Raw genomic sequence first — 17,915 nt, 5'->3', positions numbered from 1 at the left:
AGTCTTAAATAAATGTATTCTATGTTAAGTTATACATATTAACCATACAAATAATACAATGTAAAATGTTCAAAGACCAAAAAAAAAAAAAAAAAAAAAAAAAGGCACGCCAGTAACAATACAAGTCTTTCAAAATGTTTTCAGTTGCAAAAACAATTCCAGATAGGTTTCCTTATAAAAAAGACAAATAAATAAACATATTAATGATTGGAAACATTGCAGAACATTGTGACTATACACTTCAAGCTATTATAAAATTATCAAATTTAATTTCATTACCAAAGAAATAAGTTAAAGAGAAACTGGAAACTGAAAGAAATATTGCAAATATTTCTTGAGAAAAATACATATGGATTGGTGTCATAGCTATATAATATTATAAAAAGGATTATTAAAAATCTATTACAACTTTGACAATATATATTTTTATATTCATATTTTATGTCTAGTATTTAGTGATTCCCTGCTATGAAAAATGAGGCAAGGTATTCTTCCTTCTTTAATCTCCCTATAATTCCCCAGTTTTATTAATCATGTTAGTTATGTATTCAAGGTTTATAATTGCATAAAGTGATACCACTCTAAGGGGCTAACCAAAGTTGAAACTCAAGATCCCAAATATGGACTTAAAATACTTGTTATTTTTAACAGAATTTTCAGCAAAATATTTTACTTAGAAACTGTATAGCATAGACTTCCTACTCTATTTAAGTATCTTTGTTTTGAGGGTAATAGAAAATATATTTGAATAAATAATAACTGAAATATTCCTGAAACTGGGGAAGGAAACACATCCAGATTCAGAAGACACAGAGATCCCTCAACAAATTCAACCCAAGGAGATCCACACTAAGATAAAATGGTAAAAAAAATAGTGATAAAGAATATTAAAGGTTGTAAGAGAAAAGAGGAGTTACATACAAAGGAAACCCCATAAGGCTATCAGCTGATTTTTCAGCATAAATTTTGCAGGTCAGAATGGAATAGCATAATATATTCAAACTGTTGAAAGGGAAAAATCTGCAGCCAAGAATACTCTATATTTTTCTTTTCTGAATGGTAGCCTTGCTGGATAAAAACTTTCCCAGAAAAAATAAAGTTAAAAGAATTCATGACCACTAAACCATCCATAAAAGAAATACTAAGAGGGACTCTTGAATTGAAAACAAAAGCCATAAGTAAGAAAAATAGGAAGCACAAAACCAAAAAAAAAAAAAAAAAGAAGAAAAACCTATACCTCTAAGAATCAGTCAAGAGAAGCACAAAATAAAAGGATGTAAAATATGACACTAAATATCTGGAACCTGGGCAGGGGGGAAGTAAAGAATGAGTTCAAAAGTAAGCAATTATCAGCTTAATATAGATTGCTATAATATGCAGAAGATATATATATTTAGATACAGAGTGGTGACCTCAAATCAAAAACCATTAATAGATATGCAAAGTACAAAAAGTAAGGAATCATATCAAGAAATCATTAAAGAAAGTCAACACACCATGAAAGAGAACAAAAGAAAAGATCAGAGGAAAACTACAAAACAGCCACAAAACAAATAACAACATGGCAATAAATGCATATCAATTATTACTTTGAAGGCAAATGGACTAAATGATCCATTAAAAGACCTTGGGTGACAGACCAGATTAAAAAAAAAAAAAGTCCATCTAAATGCTGCCACAAGAGACTCATTTCAGACCTAAAGACACCTGCAGATTGAAAGTGGGGGGATGGAGAAACATTTATCATGCAAACCAATGTCAAAAAAGAGGGGTGGTGGCAATACTTCTGTCAGACAAAATAGACTATAAAAAACAGGCTATAAAAAGTCACAAAGGACACCATGTAATAATAAAAGGGACAATCCAACAAGAAGATATAACAATTGTAAATACTTATGTACCCAACATGAAACACCCAAATACATAAAGCACTTAATAACAAACATAAATAAACTAATCGATAGTAACAAAATAATAGTAGGAGACTTTAATACCCCACTTACATCAGCAGACAGATCATCCAAACAGGAAATCAAGGAAACCGTGGCTCTGAATGATATGCTGGACCAGATAGAACAGATCAATTCAGAACACTCCATCCTAAAACAGTAGAATACATGTTCTTTTCAAATGCATGTGGAACATTCTCCAGAATAAAGCACATATTGGGCCACAAAACAAGACTCAATAAATTCAAAAAGCCTGAAGTTATACCATGCATCCTTTCTGACCAAAACACTATCAAACTAGAAATCAATCACAAGAAAAAAAACTAGAAAGATCATAAATTCATGGAAGTTAAATAGCAGGCTACTAAACAAGGAGTGGGTCAACAAGAAATCAAAGAAATCAAAAAGTACATGGAAACAAATGAAAATTAAACCAACAGTCCAAAATGTTTGGGATGCAGCAAAAGTGGTTCTAAAAGGGAAGTTTATGGCAAAACAAGCCTACATCAAGAAGCAAAGTATCAAATAAATAATATAACCTTAAACGTAAAGAGTTAGAATAAGAAACAAAACCAAAAACCAGAAGAAAGGAAATGATAAAGATTAAAGCAGAAATAAATATAGAAACTATAGAACAAGTCAATGACACTAGGAATGGTTTCTCTGAAAACATCAACAAAATGATAAACCTATATAGCTAGATTCATTAAGAGAAAGGACTCAAACAAAATCACAAATGAAAGAAGGGAAATAAAAACCAACATCACAGGAATACAATCGTAAAAGAATATTGTGCAAAATTATGTCAACAAATTAGGCAACCTCAAAGAAATGGATAAATTCCTAGAAACATATAACCTACCAAAACTGAAGCAGGATAAAATTGAAAATTTGAACTGATTATGAGCAAGGAGATTGAATCAATTAAAAAAAAAAAAAACCTCCCAACAAACAAAAGTCCAGGACCAGATGACTCCACAGCTGAATTCTATCAAACATTTGAAGAAGAGTAATACCTATTCTTCTCACACTATTCCAAAAAATAGAAAAAATTCCAACTCATTCTAGGAAGTGAAAGTATCACCCTGCTACCAAAAACAAAGATACCACTAAGAAAGAGAACTACAGGCCAATATCCTTGATAAACATAGATGCAAAAATCCTCAGTAAAATATTAACAGACAGAATCCAATAATACATTAAAACTGTCATTCATCATGATCAAGTGGGATTTATTCCACAAATCCAAGTGTGGTTCAATATTCACAAAACTGATGTGATACATCAATAAGAGAAAGAATAAAAATCATATGATCATGTCAATAGATGCAGAATAAACATGTGACAAAGGTCAACATCCATTCATGATAAAAACCCTCAAACAAAGTAGGTTTAAGGGGAACATACTGCAACCTAATAAAAGGCTTATATGAAAACCCACAGCCAACATCATACTCCATGGGGAAAACTGAGAACTTTCCCTCTAAAGTCAGGAACAACACAAGGATGTCCACTCTCACCACTTTTATTCAACATAGTACTAGAAGTCACAGCCACAGCAATTAGACAACATAAAAAAAATGAATAAAAGGCATCCAAATTGGTAAGAAATAAAATTATTTGCAGATGACAACACTATATATAGAAAATCCTAAAAACTCCACCAAAAATCTACTAGAGTTGATAAATGAATTCAGTAAAGTCACAGGATAGAAAAGTCAATGTGCAGAAATATGTTGCATCTGTACACACTAATAATGAAGCAACAAAAAATAGAAATTAAGAAAACAATCCCATTTACAGTTGTAACAAAAATAAGATACCTGGGAGTAAATAAACCTAACCAAAGAGGTGAAAGACCTGCACTCTGAAAACTATAAAACACTGATGAAAGAAGTTGAAGAGGACACAAATGGAAAGGCATTCCATGATAATGGAGCAGAACAAATATTGTTAAAATACCTATACTACCCAAAGCAATCTACATGTTTACTGTGATCCCTACACCAAAACACCGAGAGCATTTTTCACAGAGCTAAAACAATCAATCCTAAAACTTGTATGGAACCACAAAAGACCCTCAAATAGCCAAAGCAATATTGAAAAACAAAGCTGGAGGTATCACAATTCCAGACTTCCACTTATATTACAAAGCTGTAGTAATCAAAACAGTGTGGTGCTGGCACACAAAAAGACACATAGAACAATTGAACAGTATAGAAAATCCAGAAATAAACTCACAATTACACGGTCAATTAATCTTTGACAAAGAATACAAGAATATCGAATGAAACAAAGACAGTATCTTCAGCAAATTGTGTTGAGAAAACTGGTCAGGTACATGCAAAAGAAGGAAACTGGGCCACTTTTTTATACCATACACAGAAATAAACTCAAAAGGGATTAAAGACCTAACTGTGAGACCTGAAACCATAAACATCTTAGAAAAGAGTACAGACAGTAATGTCTCTGACATCATCCACAGCAACATTTTTCTAGGTAGGTTTACTGAGGCAAGGGAAATGAAAGCTAAAATAAATTATTGGGACTACAGCAAAATAAAAACCTTCTACACAAAACAGTCAACAAGACTAAAAGGCAACCTGAGTGCGAGAAGTTATTTGCAAATGATATATCCAATAAAGGGTTGGTATCCAAAATATGTGAAGAACTGATACAACTCAATACCGAAAACCAAATAATCCAATTTAAAAACTGGAAGACATGAACAGTTTTCCAAAGAAGACACACAGATGACCAACAGACACATGAAAAGACGCTCGATATCACTTATTAGAAAAATGCAAATCAGAACTACCGTATCACCTCACATCTGCCAGGATGGCTAAAATCAAAACCACAAGACACAAGAAACAAGAGTGGGTGAGGATATGGAGAAAAAGGAACCCTTTTGCACTGTTGATGGGAATGCAAACTGGTGTAGTCACTGGAAAATAGAGTATGGATGTTCCTCAAAAAGCTGAAAATAGAAATACCCTATGATTCAGGAATCGTACTGATACTTGTCAAGAAAAAATACAAAAACACTAATTCAAAGGGATACATGTATCCCCTATGTTTATTGCAGTGTTATTTACAATAACCAAACTATGGAAGCGGCCCAAGTGTCCGTCAATACATGAATGGATAAAGAAGTGGTGTGTTTTTTATGTATATATAAAGGAATTAAATCTTGCCATTTGAAACATGTTTGGACCTAGAGAGTGTAATGCTAAACAAAATAAGTCAGAGAAAGATAAATACCGTGTCATTTCACTCATATGCGGAATTTAAGAAACAAAACAAATGAGCAAAGGGAGAAAAACTGAGAAGCAGACTCTAAACTACAGAGAACACAATGATGGTTACCAGAGGGGAGGTGGATGAGAGGATGAAACGTGGTGAGGATTAAGGAATGCACTTGTAATGATGAGTACTGGATGGTGTGTGCAATTGTTGAATCGCCACATTGTGTACCTGAAACTAATATAACACTGTATGTTAACTACACTGGAATTAAAATGAAAAGAATCTTTTTTTTTTTTTGTATCACAACCAAATTGCTTGGGTTCAAAAATGGATCTGTTACTTCAAGTTGTGTGAATTTGAACACATCAGTCTCAATAAGCACTGGTTTTCCCTTTTGTAAGATGGGGATAATAAAGTACCTATTTCACTAGGTTATTGTCAGAATTGAATGAGTTTATGTATCCTAGTACTTAGCATAGTGTTTGACAATGGTAACTAGCCAATGACAGCTATGTCCTTATTATAGCTTTTGTTATTTTTACTACTATCATTATCTTGTCCCCAACCTACTTCAGTGTAATTTCCTAGAACACCCTTTCTCAGAATATGCTCTTGTGATACTGACTTTATTGGATCTCAGAATATTTCATGTTCTCCCAAGCCTCCCTACTTGGCACCTGCAGTTCTGGTTGAATGCGGTGACCCAGGTTTACAAGAACTAATAGTCTGTCCACTTACCAAATCGCTAATCTTTTAAAGAATTTCTTTAATGTTCCCTCATCTGAGAGGCGTGTACAGATTTCCCTAGATAAGCATAGGTATATTCTTCTCCCAGATTTCTATTTCATCCTGCAAAACCCTAGCTTATCATGTTGCATTGCCCTTTATGGTCTCCATTTTGGTCTCATTTCTAGACAAATTTCAAGAAGGAAAATTTTTTCTAGATGTTCAGTCTGACATCTTCATCATCACCACCATCATGGTCACAGACAAATGTGTTTTATCATGTAAGATATTTATGGTTCTAACAACCTTACATTTAATACAAGAATAAAACCTTCCTATTGGTTCTTGAAAGAATTAAATTATCTCCATGTTAAATGATGTGAAATGGAGATAAAAAAATGTTCAGAAACTGGCTCAAGGTCACACAAGTAAGAATGTCAGAATAGTGATCTTTAACTCCACAGACCAACTCCTTAACACTGTGAGGAATAGACACTCAAACGTTTTGTGAGTGAGTGTGTGGTTCCTAAGGTAACTTTTAGCCCAATATGGTACATTTTCAAAAAGCCATTAAACAATTCATACGTCATGCACTAAGTAAGTGGTGTAAAGGCTGAAAAAGAACTATTACATAAGCCAGAGGTTTGAAACACTTCACCATTTGCCTAAGGAAAAAAAAAATTGTAGCATATGTGAAAAAACTCCATGGTTGGTATATACACTAAAATGGATTGTAGTGCAGTTCAGAAATGTTAAAAACCTGTGGTGGCAAGAAAATCTGGAGAAGAATGTTACTACGAGATTTTAAAGAGCCACTAATGGATTATATTCTACTTTAGAGTCCTTTCCTGATTTCTAGTATGAAAATGCAGTGCTCCCGAGTTATTTGGAGTCTAGTAGATAAGCTATTAATTGAAACAGTTATAAAAGCACCGTTAATCTCAAAGAGAAGAATGTCAGGGATATTTTGTGTATGTTTGAGTTCTGAGTACAGATGGGGAAAGTGCATAGGGTACCACTGTCTTTGAAATATTATTCTAAATATAGGAATATGAACTTATAAGTGACTTGTGGTTGAAATTTGAACATTTATTTGCGATCTGTTGTGTGGTTTATTACACACTATTTCAATCTCATATGGAGAAATTATAAATTGCGACGATAAGTCTTTTGCTATGTAACTAGGCATTTGAATCATAGTTACTTCTCTCATCAGCAAAATGATCAACATAGAAAAGCAAGTTAGAGATCTAAAGAAACTCTATCCAAAAGGGCCCAAGGGGTTTCTTTAAAACTGCTCACAATAGGAGGCCTAAAATTACCAGAGGTCAATTAATAGATGTATATTACATATAAACTTTATGCAAATCACTGCCAAGGAGATTCTAATAAAAATGTGCTACCAGAAATAATTGGCTGGAAATTCTGAGGTAAGGAACCCCCTACTCTCTGAAAATTCACATCCTGTGCTTTTATTAGGACTGGGGATGCTAATAGTGAATCATAAATGCCCCAAATTCTGTGCTTTTGTTAAATTTAAATCCTAATTAAATAAGATTTTTTTCCCCTGCACTAAAAAATAAGCTAAAAGCTCATGACTCTATCCTGATAAACTAATTCATACATTATATATTTCCTAAGATTACTGAACCACCAAATTACTCTCTATACTAGAAGTGTTTATCTTATTAAAGGTTTTTGATAATAAAATAGGCCTATGATTTAACCTTAGTCTACTTAGAAAGCTCATTATGTTGTGTGTGTGTGTGTGTGTGTGTGTGTGTGTCTGAATTTTTTAATCATTGGTCTATTATCTCCACTTGTTCAATTCTTTAAAAAAATCAGTTATATTTGGTTGACTTGATGCATAGCTTGAAGCTCTTCTTGATGAATTTAATACTTCCTTTAAAATAAAATATAGTTGAACAGTCACCTTGCTGCATTGTTCTTTCATGGGTAGAAGTAGCAACAGATATATTCATGGGTTTTCCAAACTAAAGAAAGTGTTGTCATTTTGAGACAACTACAGATTGGAGCCATCCCTCCCACAAGTTTTAGGAATAAATCAATGGTGAATGAAGGACTGAACAGGAAAATAGAAAAATGTCTATATTTTTGTCATCTTTGTTCAATTTTTCATAACTGCGTCTTCTATTTAAGATTGAATTCATCAGTGTCACTCTTTCATAGAGATTGGTGGATAGAAAAATAAAGATTTTTAAAAAAGCACTGAAAAAGACAGCAAAAAACATAATAAAAAATAGATTAAAAAAAACAATGAGCCTGAGAAGGAGAATGTGAGTGGCCAGAAGCAAAATGGAATCTGAGAGTGTGGAAACCCAAATACTATGATTGGTTCTGCAACCAGCAACAAGTATAAACTTGAGTTGGTCACAAAGTCACTCTGAACCTGTTTTCTCAGTTTTATAGTAGATAATGTTGAATGACAGGCACTCCCAGACCTCGAAATTGTTTACTATTTTATTCCAAGAGCACAGGATGAAAGACAAGGATAGAAGACCGGCAAACAAAGAAAAAGGGAACAAATGAAGTGACAATTTAGCAAAATAATTCAATCATGGGAAAAATTACGATGAAGGAGGACACTGGAGGAAGATTTTTCCCTAGTTCTTTTTATATTTCCTTCCTTGCGCTTCATGCTTATCATTTCAACATTATTGCTTTTTCTTTAGTAAAATGGTAGATACCCTAGGAAAATAATAAAGTCAGAAACAAAAAAAAAACAAGAAAACATAGGAAGTGCCTGTCAGTTAAAGAATGACCACAAGAAAAATTAGTTTGAGTTTGCCCCCGCCCTTAAATTATTAGTAGTTCAGCAAATAAGCCATTTGAACATACTCTAAGGAGAAATAAGGGAATCTGCAAAAACAATTTCATCTCAGACAGATTTTGTCTGTGATTAGTTCTCTTGAAATCAATGTACCAATTCTTTACTTTTTGAAAGACCTAGGGCTTTTGGTCTAAGTGTGTATCCCCAACATTATCATTCAGAATAACTACCCAAATAAGCCTTTTCTCTCCATTGAGGACATAATTCCAGAATATCTCAAGTCTTTTATATCTGCTACTTCCATAAATTAGTTTAAATGTAGCATGACAGTGACTTTATCTTTATTCCCAGAGCGTTATTGAAATGATGGATCCATCACTCACAAAGATGACTCATTTAACTTTATAGCAAACCTTTATATACCAGGCATTTTTCTTAGAACTTTGTTTATACTGAATCATTTAAACCTCATAACTATATAACGCATATGCTATTATCATGCTGATTCATAGAGGAGGAAACTGAGGCACAGAGGTTTTTATAAACTTGCTTCTTGTCAAAGAAAGTATAAATGAAGGAGCCAGAATTAAAATCCACATGGTCTGGCTCAAGAGATCTTGTTCTTAAAACTCTAACCCTATAGTGATACAAACATGAAAGAAATAAATTGTAGGGAGCAACTTTTAAAATGTGTCAAACTCTAAGATAAAAGGGAAGCTTGAGTGCCCAGCCTGGCCAAAGACAATATGCACATGGTCAAGATGAACTTAAGAGAAAAATGGGAGGTAAGTGCTATTAAATTACCATTATAAGAAACACTTCTATTAAAGAACTTCAAGTATTTTAAGATCAAGTTATCTAAAAGACTTTTACAAACACCAAGAGAAGCTTTAGCGTATATTAGTAATTCTACTAATGCAGGTATGTGTGTGTAGTACCAGAACACAAATGAATCATTTACTTATGTGTTACCTAATACTCATGACAACCCTGGAGCACAGATGGTCTTCTTACCTTCCCCACTACTATCTTGTCAAAATCCCTAGATTACAAATTAAAAATCCTAAAAATACAATGAAAATGGAAGCACAAAGAAATAGGGTAACTTGCCCAAACATACATAATAATTAGGTGGTGAAACCTAGGCCTTCCAGCTCCAGAATCAACACACCCCCCACCATGCCTCCTCTTGATTTAAAACACAGCTAGACAGGTTCTCTGCAGACATGCCAATATGACCTCTAGACATTCCTGTTGACTGAGATACAACTGCTAGTGTGGGGAGGTTGGAAAGGAAAGCACACTTATACGCGTAAATCATCAGCCATCATGTTTACAGCTCATGTGTCCCTAATTGTCAACAGTAACCTGGCAGATTTAGGAAAAGGTCATTGATTCATCTGAGCGTTCTTTGGAGTTTCTCTCTATATGTAGAATGTCTTCTCAAAGAGAAAGATAAATTGGTGGGAACTTTAAAATGCGGAGAAAAAAATGTTTATATAATACAAAACATTTTTATTATGGAAATGAACATTACTCTAAACTAATCCAAACAGCATCTCTGTAATACATGCCGACAAGAAGGCAGAAGTGATAGAAATTATACACCTCATCTGAGACACATCCAGGCTCTTTCCCTTTTCTAGTTATTGATCAAATATTTTTAAAAAAAGAATTTTGAGTCATTTTGGAGGCAACCCCTTTTACTCAGTCATTCCTGGTCTTCTAAGAACCAGGTCTTGTGGCCTCTAGTAGGATGCCAGGACCCAATACTTAAACTATTGTAAATCTGCAAAGACTAATGTTTGTAACAAAGATTATAGAAAAGTGAATTCTCAGCAGCAACTAGAGAAATAGTCTCCTCTTTGAAAAGAGTTGAAGCCAAGTCCCCAGACTCTGTTTGGACTAACTTGAGTGCTTTATTCATAAAGTTGGCTTTCAAATTCCACAAAGGCTGCTTTTGTTTTCAGATCTTCGGGGAGTCTTGTAATTCCCAGTGTCAAGGGCACAACAGAATCTGTGATCTGCACACAACTCAGCTCATCAGCATTAATTATTGCTCTGCCAAGCTTGTAAACGAATGTAATCAGAAACCTTATGCAGAGGCTCCAGTGAGGATGCCACCTTTTTCTCTGCCTGCTCATTTCCCCGTTTCCTTTCTCTCTTCCATTACTGTTGGATTTCCACGCTTTGATTTCCCCTCTTATTTTTCACTTTCTCCTTGGGTGGGCACATCTGCCTTCCTGGCTTCAGCTGAGATTTCTATTATGATGACTTCTAATTATACCTTTTCGACCTCAGCCTTTTTCAGTAGTTCACACCTGTATTTTTGACTGCCTACTAAAGGCAACCCAAATCCCCAATTCCAAAGCAGGCTCATGCTATTCCTCTACCTTCACAATCCATATTTGTTTTTCCCCAGATCCTCCCACCCTGAGCCAGTGTCTCCACCCTCTGCTTAGCCAATGCTGTAGGAAAAACAAAAAACAAAAACAACAGTTTCACCCTGGACTCCTTTCTCTCCTCTACTCCTGTATTATCTTACCACATCCAGTCAGCCATTGGATCACCTCAATCCTAAATTTAGGACCTTCTCCAAAACTGTCTTACCTGAGAATTATTGCCTGCTGTCAGCTTCTCCTTGTTGCTTAGCTAGAGAATTCTCAGCCCCCATCATTCTGACTGGAGATTTAGCAAGCTTATCTCGCTCCCACCCACCAGTGCTATCTCTGTAAATGTCACTTTGCTCCTCTGTTTTCTAAGGTTTGTGTGTGTGTGTGTGTGTGATGAATGTATTTACTTTTCTCAGAGTACAATATACTTTTCAAAGTAAAGTTTCAAGAAATACGTAAGTTAGCTTTTATTTCAACCTTGACAAGTTACTTTTTAAAACCTAACTTTGCTTCATGCTCCTTCAATGTAACTGAAACTCATTAGCCTGGAGCTCAAGGCAAAAGGCTATCACCTAGATCCCAAACATCTTCTACCATTCGCTCCATACATGTTACAATTTGGACACACTACTGGTGCCTTTAACAGTTCCTGACACATAGTGAGAGCATCGAACAAATGCCTGTTGAATGGATGAACATGTTGTTCACTGCAAGCCCAGCCTTTCAAAACCCTCTGTATGTTTCCTGTTTGCCTTTCTACATGCTACTTGGAAATCTTTTTCCATTCTTCTGGACTCAGCTAATAATTTCTACCCTTTCTGCAAAATCTAGTTGACATTTGACCCTTTGATTCACTTTACTCAACAAATGTTTCTTAAGCACATACAAGGAATCTAGTGTATAGGATACAAGAACCACAGCCTAGTGAGGAAAACACATTACAAAGCAATTGAGTACTTCTTTGTAGCCTTTCCTACATGTTCACGAATGTAGTTGCCCCTCCTGTTTATCTCCACAGAACTTGGTACAAAAAGAACATTGAACGATATAAAAAGGCACTCAAAACTATTAATTTCTGAAAATCTCTCTCCATATTAAAATCTGATATACTTCAGGACCACATTTTATTAGGTGGTACTCCCCCTCTATCTCCTTAATGAGCAAATAGTAAGCTACCAATGAGTGGTAGGTGTGATCTTTTCCCAGGCTGGCAATACATGTGGTGTGATACTCTCTTGGGACGCTGGGCATGATAGCTGCAGTTTTACTAGGCACGCAATTGCAAGGAGAAACCAACACATTTGCAACCATTGTGTACCCACACGGCAATTCCGGTTTTCACCTTCAGTATCCAGTAAGTTACATGATGTATCAATACTATTATAAACTAGGCTTTGTTACATGATTTCGCCTAAGTGCAGGCTATTTTCTTTTTATCTGTGTTTCTTATTTTTTAAAATTTACATCCAAATTAGTTAGCAAATAGTGAAGCAGTGATTTCAGGAGGAGATTCCTTAATGCCCCTTACCCATTTAGCACATCCCCCTCCCACAACCCCTCCAGTAACCCTCTGTTTGTTCTCCATATTTACGAGTCTCTTCTGTTTTGTCCCCCTCCCTGTTTTTATATTGTTTTTGTTTCCCTTATGTTCATCTGTTTTGTCTCTTAAAGTCCTCATATGAGTGAAGTCATATGATTTTTGTAGTTCTGACTAATTTCACTTAGCATAATACCCTCCAGTTCCATCCATGTACTTGCAAAAGGCAAGATTTCATTCTTTTTGATTGCTGAGTAATACTCCATATGTATATACATACATATGTATGTATACATACATACATATATATGTATATATATATATTATACACACAGCACATCTTTATCCATTCATCCATCAACGGACATTTGGGCTCTTTCCATACTTTGGCTATTGTTGATAGTGCTGCTATAAACATGGGGATGCATGTGTCCCTTCAAAACACACCTGTATCCCTTGGATAAATGCCTAGTAGTACAATTGCTGGGTCATAGGGTAGTTCTATTTCTAGTTTTTTGAGGAACCTCCATACTGTTTTCCAGAGTGGCTGCACCAGCTTGCATTGCCACCAACAGTGCAAAAGACATCCTCTTTCTCTGCATCCTCGCCAACATCTGTTGTTGCCTGAGTTGTTAATGTTAGCCATTCTGACAGGTGTGAGGTGGTATCTCATTGTGGTTTTGATTTGTATTTCTCTGATGATGAGTGATGTTGAGCATTTTTTCATGTGTCTGTTGGCCATCTGGATGTCTTCTTTGGAGAAGTGTCTATTCATGTCTTTTGCTCATTTCTCCATTGGATTATTTGTTTTTGGGTGTTGAGTTTGATAAGTTCTTTGTATATTTTGGATACTAACCCTTTATCTGATAAGTCATTTGCAAGTATCTTTTCCCATTCTGTCATTTGCCTTTTAGTTTTGCTGATTGTTTCTTTCACTGTGCAGAAGCTTTTCATTTTCGTGAGGTCCCACTAGTTCATTTTTGCTTTTGTTTCCCTTGCCTCTGGAGAGGTGTTGAGTAAGAAGTTGCTGCAAGCAAGATCACAGAGGTTTTTGCCTGCTTTCTCCTCAAGGATTTTGATGGCTTCCTGTCTTACATTGAGGTCTTTCATCCATTTTGAGTTTATTTTTGTGTATGGTGTAAGAAAGTGGTCCAGGTTCATTCTTCTGCATGTCACTGTCCAGTTTTCCTAGCATCACTTGCTGAAGAGACTGTCTTTATTCCATTGGATATTCTTTCCTGCTTTGTCAAAGATTAGTTGGCCACACGTTTGTGGGTCCATTTCTGGGTTCTCTATTCTATTCCATTGATCTGAGGGTCTGTTCTTCTGCCAGTACCAGACTGTCTTGATTACAGCCTTGTAGCATAAAGTCTGGGATTGTGATGCCTCCTGCTTTGGTTTTCTTTTTCAAGATTGCTTTGGCTATTCGGGGTCTTTTCTGGTTCCATACAAATTTTAGGATTATTTGTTCTATCTCTGTGAAGAATACTGGTGTTACTTTGATAGGGATTGTATTGAATATGTAGATTGCTTTGGGTAGTATCGACATTTTAACCATATTTGTTCTTCCTGTCCAGGAGCATGAGTCTTTTTCCATTTATTTGCATCTTCTTCAATTTCTTTCATAAGCTTTCTATAGTTTTCAGTGTATAGATTTTTCACCACTTTGGTTAGATTTATTCCTAGGTATTTTATGGCTTTTGGTGCAACTGTAAATGGGATCGATTCCTTGATTTCTCTTTCTGCAACTTCATTGTTGGTGTATAGGAATGAAACCAATTTCTGTGTATTCATTTCCTTTCCTGCCACTTTGCTGAATTCATCAATCAGTTCTAGCAGTTTTTTGGTGGACTCTTTTGGGTTTTCCATATAGATTATCCTGTCCTCTGCGAAGAGTGAAAGTTTGACCTCCTCCTGGCCGATTTGGACGCCTTTTATTGCTTTGTGTTGTCTGATTGCAGAGGCTAAGACTTCCAATACTATGTTGAATAACAGTGGTGAGAGTGGACATCCCTGTCTTGTTCCTGACCTTAGGGGGAAAGCTCTCAGTTTTTCCCCATTGAGGATGATATTAGCATTGGGTCGTTCATATATGGTTTTTATGATCTTGAGGTATGATACTTCTATCACTAGTTTCCTTGAGGGTTTTTATCAAGAAAGTTTGCTGTATTTTGTCAAATGCTTCCTCTGCACCTGTTGAGAGGATCATATGGTTCTTGTTCTTTTATTGATGTGATGAATCATGTTGTTTTGTGGATATTGAACCAGCCCTGCATCCCAGGTATAAATCCCACTTGGTCGTGGTGAATAAATTTTAATGTATTGTTGGATCCAGTTGGCTAATATCTTGTTGAGGATTTTTGCATCCATATTTATCAGGGAAATTGGTCTATAGTTTTTTTTAGTGGGGTCTCTGTCTGGTTTTGGAATCAGGGTAATGCTGGCTTCATAGAAAGAGTTTGGACATTGTCCTTCCATTTCTATTTTTTGGAACAGCTTCAAGAGAATAGGTGTTAACTCTTCTTTAAATGTTTGGTAGAATTCCCCTGGAAAGCCATCTAGTCCTGGACTCGTTTTTTGGAAGATGTTTGATTACTAATTCAATTTTCTTACTGGTTATGGATCTGTTCAAATTTTTTATTTCTTCCTGTTTCAGTTTTGGTAGTGTATATGTGTCTAGGAATTTGCCCATTTCTTCCAGATTGCCCATTTTATTGGCATATAATTGCTCATAATATTCTCTTATTATTGTTTTTATTTCTGCTGTGTTGGTTGTGATCTCTCCTCTTTCATTCTTGATATTACTTATTTGGGTCCTTTCCTTTTTCTTCTTGATCAAACTGGCTAGTGGTTTATCAATTTTGTTAATTCTTTCAAAGAACCAGCTTCTGGTTTCATTGATCTGTTCTACTGCTTTTTTGGTTTCGATAGCATTAATTTCTGCTCTAATCTTTATCATTTCCTATCTTCTGCTGGTTTTGGGTTCTATTTGCTGTTCTTTTTCCAGCTCCTTGAGGCATAAGGTTAGGTTGTGTATCTGAGATCTTTCTTCCTTCTTTAGGAAGGCCTGGATTGCTATATACTTTCCTCTTATGACTGCTTTTGCTGCATCCCAGAGGTTTTAGGTTGTGGTGCTATCATTTTTATTGACTTCCACATACTTTTTAATTTCCTCTTTAACTGCTTGGTTAGCCCATTCATTCTTTGGTAGGATGTTCTTCAGTCTCCAAATATTTGTTACCTTTCCGAGTTTTTTCTTGTGGGTGATTTCAAGTTTCATAGCATTGTGGTCTGAAAATATGCACAGTATTATCTCGATCTTTTTGTACTTACTTGGGGCTGATTTGTGTCCTAGTATATGATCTATTCTGGAGAACGTTCCATGTGTACTGGAGAAGAATGTATATTCTGCTGCTTCAGGATGAAATGGTCTGAATATATCTGTTAAGTCCATCTTGTCCAATGTGTCAAAGCCATTGTTTCCTTGTTGATTTTTTGGTTAGATGATCTGTCCATTGCTGTGAGTGAGGTGTTGAAGTCTCCTACTATTATGGTATTACTATCGATGAGTTTCTTTATGTTTGTGATTGATTTATCTATTTGGGTGCTCGCACATTTGGCATGTAAATGTTCACAATTGTTAGATCTTCTTGATCTACAGACCCCTTGATTATGATATAATGGCCTTCTGCATCACTTGATACAGTCTTTATTTTAAAGTCTAGATTGTCTGATATAAGTATGGCTACTCCAGCTTTCTTTTGTTGACCATTGGCATGATAGATGGTTCTCCATCCCCTTATTTTCAGTCTGAAGGTGTCTTTAGGTCTAAAGTGGGTCTCTTGTAAACAGCATATAGATGGGTCTTGTTTTCTTATCCATTCTGTTACCCTATGTCTTTTGATTGGAGCATTGAGTCCATTGACGTTTAGAGTGAGTACGGAAAGATATGAATTTATTGCCCTTATGTTGCTTGTAGAGTTGGAGTTTCTGGTGGTGTTCTCTGGTCCTTTCTAATCTTTTGTTGCTTTTGGTATGTATGTATGTATGTATGTATGTATGTATTATTTTTTCATCTTTTCTCCCCTCAGAGAGTCCCCCTTAAAATTTCTTGCAGGGCTGGTTTAGTGTTCACAAACGCCTTTAATTTTGTTGTTTGTCTGGGAAACTTTTAATCTCTCCTTCTGTTTGATGCAGCTTGCTGATAAAGAATTCTTGACTGCATATTTTTCTGACTCAGCACACTGAATATATCCCACCACTCCTTTCTGGCCTGCCAAGTTTCTGTGGAGAGGTTTGCTGCAAACCTGATCTGTCTCCCCTTGTAGGTCAAGGACTTTTTTTCCCTTGCAGTGCAGGCTAATTTAAATGTTAGCCAAACCTAAGTTACGCTATTTGGTAGGTTAGATGTATTAAATGCACTTTTGACTTAGGATATTTTCAACTTCTGATGGGTTTCCTGGGACACAACCCACCAGAAGGAGAGGGAAGTCTGTATGTAATTATACTGAGGGTACAATATAGAAGGAGCCTGTGTTTGTGATCAGATTGCCTATTCAAAATTCTGACGATCTGACCTATGCAATTAAGATCCGGAGCTGATCAATTAACTTTCCTAGCCTCATTAGCATCTTTGTAAATCAGGTGGGACAACACCTACTTCATGAAGTTCTTCAAAGTATCAAGTGATGATTAAAAAAAAAGAAAAAACCAACTCAGCTATGAATGCCTGCCCGCTGTTTGCCTGATTTGTGAATAAAGAAATCCATATTGGTAATTAGAGTTCAATAGTATAGATAAGTAGAAGAATAACTGAGTTAGGTCAGTTTTTCCTAAATAGAGAAACTGAGGGCAGCAGCAGAAAAACACATAAGGAATAGGTAAACTGTTTTAGTCAAACTGCCAAAGAAATTGAAGAGTCTTACCCAAAGGGAGCAAGAAGATGATATCAAAACATACTGTATGTTTATATGATTTTCTTAAATTCATATAACTTTCTATACAATGTTGCATTTCAAAGTGTAAGTTTAATTATTATAAATAAATCTAGTTAAGTCTTAATTTTAAAGACACTGAAAGAGAGAGATACCTGGCTTATACAAAGCACAAAAATCAAAATTCTGGGGACTCTGAAAGCAGAAAACCTCCCTCCTCCCCATCTCTCTCTCAATGGTCTACTTCAACACTGTTCTTTTCTGTTTTCACATTCACTCTGTTGGGCTCTTGACTCCTTTTGGATTCCTTATTCAGTTATTTATCTGATGACTGAC

Source organism: Acinonyx jubatus, chromosome B3 (genome assembly GCF_027475565.1).
Source record: "Acinonyx jubatus isolate Ajub_Pintada_27869175 chromosome B3, VMU_Ajub_asm_v1.0, whole genome shotgun sequence".
NCBI lineage: Eukaryota > Metazoa > Chordata > Mammalia > Carnivora > Felidae > Acinonyx > Acinonyx jubatus.
Note: the sequence above shows the minus strand (reverse complement) of the source record.